This window comes from Lathyrus oleraceus, chromosome 2 (genome assembly GCF_024323335.1).
Source record: "Lathyrus oleraceus cultivar Zhongwan6 chromosome 2, CAAS_Psat_ZW6_1.0, whole genome shotgun sequence".
NCBI classification, from domain to species: Eukaryota; Viridiplantae; Streptophyta; class Magnoliopsida; order Fabales; family Fabaceae; genus Lathyrus; species Lathyrus oleraceus.
This window is the reverse complement of record NC_066580.1, coordinates 416,192,682-416,202,493: the sequence shown is the minus strand read 5'-3', so window position 1 is coordinate 416,202,493 and position 9,812 is coordinate 416,192,682. Positions and strand designations below refer to the sequence as shown.

At 39.3% G+C, this 9,812-nt stretch overlaps 1 non-coding gene across 1 annotated transcript; it reads left to right on the top strand.

Annotated features, from left to right (window-relative positions):
* The first annotated feature begins 4,873 nt into the window (after window positions 1-4,873).
* Window positions 4,874-4,980, top strand: LOC127123970 (small nucleolar RNA R71). Its single transcript, XR_007803622.1, has one exon. It is a non-coding gene; the product is annotated as a small nucleolar RNA R71 (small nucleolar RNA).
* Window positions 4,981-9,812: the final 4,832 nt, after the last annotated feature.

The following is a 9,812-nucleotide window of genomic DNA, read 5'->3' as shown; positions in this document are numbered from 1 at the left end:
AAAGAAAAAACCATGGGTTTCCTCCCACGCAGCGCTTGTTTAACGTCATTAGCTTGACGGTTAGAATTTATACACCTGTAGTAGTGGTAATTGGTGGATCAATCAGGGTGTGGCTTGAGTAGTATGTTGGAATGTCTCCTCCTTCGTAGAGCTTCAGTCTTTGTCCATTTACAAGGAATGGACTACAGGTATCGTTCTTGATTTCTACGGCTCTGGATCTCAGAATCTTGGATACTTCGAAGGGACCAGTCCATCTTGAACGTAGCTTTCCAGGGAAAAGTCGTAACCTAGTGTTGAAAAGGAGAACAGAATCGCCTATATTTAAGTTTTTCTTTACTATTCTTTTGTCATGATAGGCTTTTATCCTCTCTTTGTATATTCTTGCATTCTCGTAGGCAGATTGCCTAAGTTCTTCTAATTTATGAATGTCCAGGATACGCTTTTCTCCAGCGGCTAAGTAGTCTAAATTCAAAGTTTTAATGGCCCAATAGGCCTTATGCTCTAACTCGAATGGTAAGTGACAAGATTTTCCATAAACTAGTTGGTAAGGAGTAGTTCCTATAGGGGTTTTGAAAGCGGTTCTATAGGCCCATAATGCTTCTTGAAGCTTCTGAGACCAGTCTCTCCTAGAAATAGAACCAGTTTTCTCTAGGATCTGTTTTATCTCCCTATTAGATACTTCTACTTGGCCACTAGTTTGTGGGTGGTATGGTGTTGCTACTCTATGCCTAACTCCATATTTTCTTAAAAGTTTGTCAAATATTCTCGATATAAAGTGTGATCCTCCATCGCTTATGACTAAACGTGGTGTTCCAAATCTAGGGAATATATAGTTTTTAAATAATTTGATTACTACTCTAGTGTCGTTTGTGGGTGCAGCTATAGCTTCAATCCACTTAGACACATAGTCTACAGCCACTAAGATATACCTATTTTCTAAAGATGGTGGAAAAGGTCCCATGAAATCTATACCCCATACGTCGAAGAGTTCTACTTCCTGAATGTTTCTTAGAGGCATTTCATCACGTCTTGAAATGTTTCCAGTGCGTTGGCATCTGTCGCATTTGACAATGTAAGCATAGACATCACGCCACATGGTAGGCCAGAATAGGCCAGCTTGAAGAATCTTGGCGTATATCTTAGAGGTGCTCGCATGTCCATCATAAGGTGCAGAATGGCAATGCTCGATGATATTATTTACTTCTTCTTCTGGGACGCAACAGCGAAAGATGCCATATTTATCCCTTTTGAAAAGGAACGGTTCGTCCCAATAGAAGTTTCTCACATCGTGGAAGAATTTCTTCTTGCGGTAGTAGTCAAGATCAGGGGGTACTATATCAGCAGCTAGGTAATTAACGAAATCTGCATACCAGGGTATGTTATTTATTGCTAAGGAATTTTGGGAATGCTCATAAGGATCTAGGTTATTTGCTTCAATGGTTTCTACTTTAGCTATCAGTCTATCATAGGCGAAATCATCATTTATGGGTATTAGTTCAGGTTTTAGATGTTCTAGCCTAGAAAGGTGATCGGCCACTACATTTTCAGTGCCTTTTTTATCTCTTATATCTAAATCAAACTCTTGTAGTAATAGAATCCATCGGAGTAACCTGGGCTTGGCATCTTTTTTACTTAATAGGTAACAAATGGCAGCATGATCGGTGTAAACAATAATTTTTGCTCCTACTAGATAAGATCTAAATTTGTCTATAGCGAAAACTACAGCGAGTAATTCTTTTTCGGTTAATGCGTAATTAAGTTGGGCAGCATCTAGGGTCTACTGGCATAATAGATGGCATGTAGCTTTTTATCTTTTCATTGTCTTAGAACGGCTCTAACTGCATAATCACTAGCATCGCACATTATCTCAAACGGTTCCGACCAATCAGGCGGTTTCATAATGGGTGCTGAGATTAATGCTTGCTTTAAAAGATTAAATGCGTCATTACATTTTTCGTCGAAAATGAATTCAGCATCTTTCATTAAAAGTCCGGTTAACGGTTTAGTTATTTTGGAGAAGTCCTTAATAAAACGTCGGTAGAATCCAGCGTGTACAAGAAAGCTTCGGACTTCTCTGATTGTTTTTGGTGGTTTTAGGTTTTCTATAACTTCTATTTTAGCTTTATCTACCTCTATACCTTTTTCAGAAACTATATGTCCTAAAACTATTCCTTCGGTCACCATGAAATGACATTTTTCCCAATTTAGCACGAGGTTCACCTCCACGCATCTCTCCAGGATTTTCTCAAGGTTAGCAAGACAATTGTGGAAATCGAATCCGCAAACCGAGAAATCATCCATAAACACTTCCATGATACCATCTAGGTAATCTACAAAGATTGACATCATGCAGCGTTGGAAAGTAGCTGGGGCGTTACAGAGGCCGAAAGGCATTCGTCTGTAGGCAAAAGTTCCATAGGGGCATGTAAAGGTAGTTTTTTCTTGATCTTCGGGGTGAATAGGTATTTGGAAGAATCCAGAGTATCCATCTAGATAACAGAAGTAAGAGTGTCTGGCTAGACGCTCCAACATCTGGTCTATAAATGGTAAAGGGAAATGATCCTTCCTAGTTGCTTTATTTAATTTTCTATAATATATACACATCCGCCATCCTCCTTCTAAACGTTTTGCTACATGTTCGCCTTTATCATTTTGCACGACTGTGATGCCTCCCTTTTTAGGTACTACATGCACAGGGCTCACCCACTTACTATCCGAGATCTGATAGATTATACCTGCCTCAAGCAACTTAAGAACTTCCTTCTTAACAACATCACTCATTATAGGGTTTATTCTTCTCTGATGCTCCCTAGAGGGTTTTGAATCTTCTTCGAGCGAGATCCGATGCATGCATACGGATGGGCTTATACCTTTCAGGTCAGAGATATTATATCCTAAGGCTGAGGGATATCTTCGTAAAACGTCTAAAAGTTGGTTTGTTTCCTCTTGGCTCAAGGTAGCACTGACTATAACTGGACGGTTCATCTTTTCATCGAGGAACTCATATCTCAGGTTCTTAGGCAGCTCCTTAAGTTCTAAGGTTGGTTTCTTAGGGCATGGTATAGGATCTGGAGTAAGGGATAAACATTCGTAAAGGTTATCATCGATGTAAGTTTCTTTAAAGTCATCATCTTCCTTTATGGGGGTTGATGGTAACTTAATTGTTTTTATAATTTCTTTTTGTTCTAATTCTCTAACACATTCATCAATGATATCTAAGGCATAACACGAGTCTCCCATCACAGGTGCCATAAGAAATTTCGAAAGTATAAATTCTATTTTCTCGTCGCCTACCTCAAATGTCAACTTTCCTTTCTTGACATCTATTATGGCTCCTGCAGTCGATAAGAATGGCCTACCTAGAAGAATTGGTATATCATTGTCCTCTTTGATGTCCATGACGACAAAATCAGTAGGGATAAATAACTGACCTATCCTAACAGGAACATCTTCTAAAATGCCTATCGGATATTTAACAGATCTATCGGCTAACTGAAGTGACATCTTAGTGGGTTGTAATTCTCCTAAATTTAATCTCTCACAAACTGCTAGAGGCATTAAGCTCACACTAGCTCCTAAGTCTAGAAAAGCTTTTTCGATGACATGATTACCCAAAAGGCAAGGAATGGAGAAATTTCCAAGATCTTTATCTTTCTTTGCTAATTTATCCTCGGAAATTGCATTACATTCCAAAGGCCTCGGATCGTCAAGTCTACGTTTGTTGGTAAGGATGTCTTTCAGAAACTTTGCATAAGAAGGTATTTGGGTGATGGCTTCTGTGAAAGGGATTTCTACATGAAGTTTTTCTATAACTTTAATAAATTTTTGGTACTGTTTATTGATCTGGGTTTGTTTGAGTCTTTGGGGATATGGTATAGGTGGTTTATATGGAGGGGGCGGTATGTAAATTTTATCTTTAGGTTCTTCTCCTTTATCTCGACCTTCCTGGTTTTCAGATTCCTCTGGTTCCTTTACTTCGTCCGGGGGTTTGGTACATTCCTTAGAAGTTTCGGGTTCACTTAATCTTGGGTTTGGTGGTTCATCATAAGCGTTCCCACTTCTTAGGGTAATGGCATTGGCTTGTCCTCTCGGATTTTGTTGAGGTTGTCCAGGGAATTGTCCTCCAGGTGTAGTCTGAGGGGCTTGGTTTAAAGCTACTTGAGAGATCTGGGTTTCAAGCATCTTGGTATGAGTAACTATTTGGTCAACCTTGATTCCTAACTGAGTAATCAATTCGTTAACATGAATGTTTTGATTCATGAACTCCTTGTTTTGTTGGGTTTGAGCGGTGATAAAATTTTCCATAATTTTCTCAAGGCTCGGTTTTGGTGGTACATGTTGCATAGGTTGATTTGATCTAGGGGCTTGATAACTAGGTCTCGGAGGTGCATTATTTTGAATAGGGTTATTGTTTTTATAGGAGAAGTTCGGGTGATTCCTCCATCCAGGGTTATAGGTATTCGAATATGGGTTCCCTTGGGTGTAGTTCACTTGCTCGGAGTGGGTTTCGTTTAATAGACTGCATTCTGCGGATTGGTGTCCTTGGGTTCCACATATCTCACAATCCGACGAAACTGCGACTACAGTATTCGGGTTTATGCACATATGCTCGACTTTAAGGGCTAATGCGTCCATTTTAGCTTGCATCATGTCTATAGAGATTAGTTCATGCACTCCTCCTTGGGCTTCCTTCTTCTCAACTGTCGCTTGTTCGACTCCCCATTATTGATGGTTTTGAGCCATGTCTTCGATGAGGGCACTAGCTTCAGGGTAAGGTTTGTTCATCAGAGCACCGCCTGCGGCAGCGTCGATGGTCATCTTTGTGTTGTAATGAAGTCCATTATAGAAGGTTTGAATGATTAACCAATTTTCTAAGCCATGATGTGGGCATGCTCGTAACAATTCTTTATATCTCTCCCAAGCTTCGAACAGCGATTCTCCTTGGTTTTGGATAAATCTAGTTATATGGTTTCGAAGAACGGCGGTCTTACTCGGGGGAAAATATCTAGCAAGAAAAACTCTTCTAAGGTTATCCCAAGTCGTAATGGAATTGGGTGGAAGGGAATCTAACCATGATAGGGCTTTATCTCTGAGGGAAAAAGGAAATAATCTTAAACGTATTGCCTCAGGAGAAGCTCCATTGGTTTTAAAAGTATCTGCTAATTGAAGAAATATTTTTAAATGTTGGTTAGGGTTCTCGGTAGCGAGACCCACGAATTGTCTCTGTTGCACTAGTTGCAACAGGGATGGTTTAAGTTCAAAATTATTGGCTGGGATGATTGGGTTTACTATACTAGAACTAGGTTCTTCGTTAGATGGTTGAGCGAAGTCCTTAAGAGGTCTTTGGTTTTGATCTTCGGCCATAGCTCTCTTAATTCTATGAAAGAATAAACGTGCGCGAGCGTAACGTTCAGGTTCCGCCAGAGGGTTTACTAAACTTAAACTTCCGGTGTTGCGAGTTCTTCGCATCGACCAACGGGAAATAACCTAAGTCTAAACGATATAACAATAGGAAAATGAAATTTTACGAAATTGGTCCCCGGGAACGGCGCCAAAAACTTGATGCGTTTTAAATCTTGATGTTTGCAAGTGTACGAACGCGTCAGAGTAATATAAAAGATTATCGAACCACAGAGACCAAGTGTCAATCTATCGTTATCTATTGTTATGGTGTTTATCAAAGGCAATTAAAATAGGTGTTTTTGTAGTGTGCAATTGAAAAGTAAAGTTTTAAAATAAATTTAATTAATAAAGACAGGGTCGAATGTAATTCACATAATTAAATGATAATCCAAGTACTTGCTAATAGAACTACTTATGGGCAATGTTTCCTACTTTGAAAAGAACTAATTTAACAGGAACTGTCGCTTTCGCGTATTCAGAACCGAGTTGTACTCCCTAATCAAACCCTCTTATTGTCACTTATAAAAAGGCGCGCATTGCGTTAGAGTAGTAAACCTATTTTTAAGAAATATAGTATCTTGACTAAGTTGAAAAGTATTATAACCTGGATTTCTTAACCAAAAGAGGTTCTCACGAACCAGACTCTAAACTTATAAACGCGTCCGAAAATAGTTTCAAAATCTCTTTTCTTCTTGATGTTAAAAACTCCTAATGAACTAAACAAAACGCTTTCGCTGTTTTTGAAATAATTAAAAACAATTAAGTTTAAAAAGACGTTGGACGGCTTTCGATCTTACCCAATGGAATTGAAGTGCGGGAAAACTTAATTTGAAAGTTAAAATAGCCCTTTAAGTGTTTCTACGAACAATTGTACGGATTACTGGTTTAATTACGATCCTTACATTCTAGCCTTATAAATTTAGCTAGGCATGGTAAAGTAAAAGTGCATTAAAATAAATAAAAGTAGTGCGAGTGCGGAAAGTAAATAATTTAAAGCGAGTGCGGGAAATAAATAAAAGTAGTGCGAGTGCGGAAAATAAATAATTTAAAGCGAGTGCGGGAAATAAATAATTTAAAGCGAGTGCGGAAAATAAATAAAGTAAAGGCGAGTGCGGGAAATAAATAAAGTAAAGGCGAGTAATAAAAACCTGCTCCAATCGGAGGGCTGAGTAAATTGCAATGCGGAAAAGAAAATGGCGGCAGGATTAACTTCCTTCCAAAGTGCTCCAAACTCGAGTACAGACTCTATCACAGACTCAATTACACAATTGTGGTAACACTCCAATGCGAAGCGATTACCACTTTATAAAACTGAATATATGCCTAACTGAAACAAAGTTGCTTCTGATTTCGCCTTGTTCCAACGTTCGGATCTTCGTCTGCTCTAAGTTTGGGTGATTGTAAAACTGAATTCGCGTTTCTATTTATAAGCAAATAAAAAAGGTGGAATTTACTTGGATGCCCTTCAACTTGAAAATAGAGGAAACCGTTTTCCTCTTGTGGCGCCCGCCACAAGCACAAAGTGGCGCGCCTTAGTGGAAGTGGTGGGAAAACGTGGGAGTTGATGGAAGTTTGAATTGGACACGTCATGGCTTGGACTGTGGCGCCCGCCATTGGGTAGGCCATAAGAGTAAAATGCTGATTTTTAGGGTTTTTGGCTCTTTTTCGCTCCTTTTCTCGATCGGGGTTCCTATTAAGGTAAAAACCTGAAAACAAAGGAAAACACAGTAATAACACAACAAAACGATAATAAAATAACTAGAATGCATGCGAAATCGGAGTCGAAAATACGTAAATTTTAGTGTGATCAGTAGGTATGTAATAGGTGACCTACCAAAGCGTGAATTGGTTTGTGTTCCAAAACACTCATCATCCTGAAGAGAGCTGAAAAAGCAGACTTTATTTTTTTTTATTTTTTTTTAGGATGGATATTCGACTCCACAAAGGGAAATACGAATCTTACTCGACTGGAGAAGGACAGAAGGCTTCAACCAAAGAGCGCATGAGATATGTTATCTATTACCGTCAGAACGTAGATAATATACTCGCATGGAAGATTATCCACAACCGTGTTGTAAGTTGTTAAAGGATAAATCAACCGAAATCGTGAATTGGTGTGTGTTCCAAAACACTCATCATCCTGGAAGAGAGCAAAAGCAAACTTGTTAAAGGATGGACATTTGATTCCACAAGGAATACGAATCTTAGTCAACTGAAGAAAGACAAAACTTCGACTGAAGAGTGCATGAGACATATTATCTATTGCCGTCATAACGTAGATAACATACTCGCATGGAAGATTATCCATAACCGGGTTGTAGGTTGCTAAAGGATAAATCAACCGAAATCGTGAATTGGTGTGTGTTCCAAAACACTCATCATCCTGGAAGAAAGCAAAACGCAAACTTGTTTATAGGATGGACATTCGATTCCACAAGGAATACGAATCTTACTCTACTGGAGAGAAAATCAAAAGATTTGACCCAAAGAGTGCATGAGATATATTATCTATTACCGTCAAAACGTAGATAACATACTCGCATGGAAGATTATCCAAACCGGGTTGTAGGTTGTTAAAGGATAAATCAATCGAAACGTGAATTGGTGTGTGTTCCAAAACACTCATCATCCTGAAGAGAGCTGGAAAAGCAATCTTGTTTATAGGATGGACATTCGATTCCGAACAAAGGAATACGAGTCTTACTCAATTGGGGAGAAAATCAAAAGATTTGACCCAAAGAGTGCATGAGATATATTAACTATTGTCGTCAAAACATAGATAACATACTCGCATGGAAGATTATCCACAACCGGGTTGTAGGTTGTTAAAGGATAAATCAACCGAAATGTGAATTGATGTGTGTTCCAAAACACTCATCATCCTGGAAGAAAGCAAAATGCAAACTTGTTAAAGGATGGACATTCGATTCCACAAGGGAAATACGAATCTTACTCGATTGGAGAAGGACAGAAGGCTTCAACCAAAGAGCGCATGAGATATATTATCTATTGTCGTCAAAACGTAGATAATATACTCGCATGGAAGGGACACCAGGGATACCGGTTTGTAGGTATGTAATAGGTGACCAACCAGGCGGAGAAACGATCATTACCAACAAAAGGGTAGATGAAAGATGACTCGCAGGGGATATTGATAAAAATCAATGATCCGGGGAACATATCACCGACAAACGGTGAAAGGACCCACTGGGGATAAAATTGCTTGCTCGGAGCAATTATCCACAAAAAGAGGGAATATCAAGACCGAATATTGGATAATGATAACCACCAAAGAGTAACCGTCATCAACAGGGATGAACAACAAAGGTTAACTCTGCACAGGGGCAAAAGTAGGGTTTACAACTACCGGTTAGTGGGTAGAAAACCAACAAAGTAGGACTTATAACTACCGGGTTGTAGGTAGAAGGCCAAAAAATCCGCTGAGGGAAGGGTGAATAATCAATGATTATCGAACAATATTCACCCAAAAGAGGGGTTTACACCTACCAGGTGACTAGTTAGGAAACCACAAACTCTGCCGAGGATAAATTGCTTAATCAAGACAATTATCTGAGCACATGAGGGAATATCAACATCGAATGTTGGATGAAGATAGACACCAAGGAAGGGATTACACCTACCGGATAGTGAGTAGGAAACCACAAAATAGGACTTATAACTACCGAGTTGTAGGTAGAAAGCCAAAAAAGTAGGACCTATAACTACCGGGTTGTAGGTAGAAAGCCACAAAATTCCACCGGGGATAATATGAATGAATTATTCATTTACCACGGGGAAGCACGAGAGACAGTTGAAAAAATGCCAATTCAGGATCAAACCAAAAAGGCAAACTGAATCAAGACTCATCCTAATGAGGATATAACTCAATAGGGAAATCCATCCCAATATATGTGTTGGGAGGAAATGGAAATAACCGTCGTCCACGAGGATGTATCTCAGTGGGGAAATTGCAGGAAATGATAGACACTTTCTGTTTATGGGGCTGACTCTAAATGGGGAGATCAGACACATCGACATCTGCTTGGGGGAAAATGTATCACCAAAAGCAGATGGCAACAATCAAAAGATATATGGCAAAGAATGCAACATGAATATCTGAATGTTATGATTATGCATGATTTATGCGTGATTTATGTTTGATGAATGCTGACAAACAGACATTTCTAACACAAACAGGCCCAGGGAACAAACACCCGGTACTACACCACAGGAGAGAAAGCCAGGATCACCGGAGAATAAACAATTCTGACGGGATCAGGAAACAACAAGATCTCTGCAAGGGATGAATCAACATAGATAAAAATCCACCACCACAAATCTACTAGGGGTTTATCCGAGGAAGAGAAGGAGAGCTGGGGATTAGCCACCAAATACTGAACCTTCCAAAA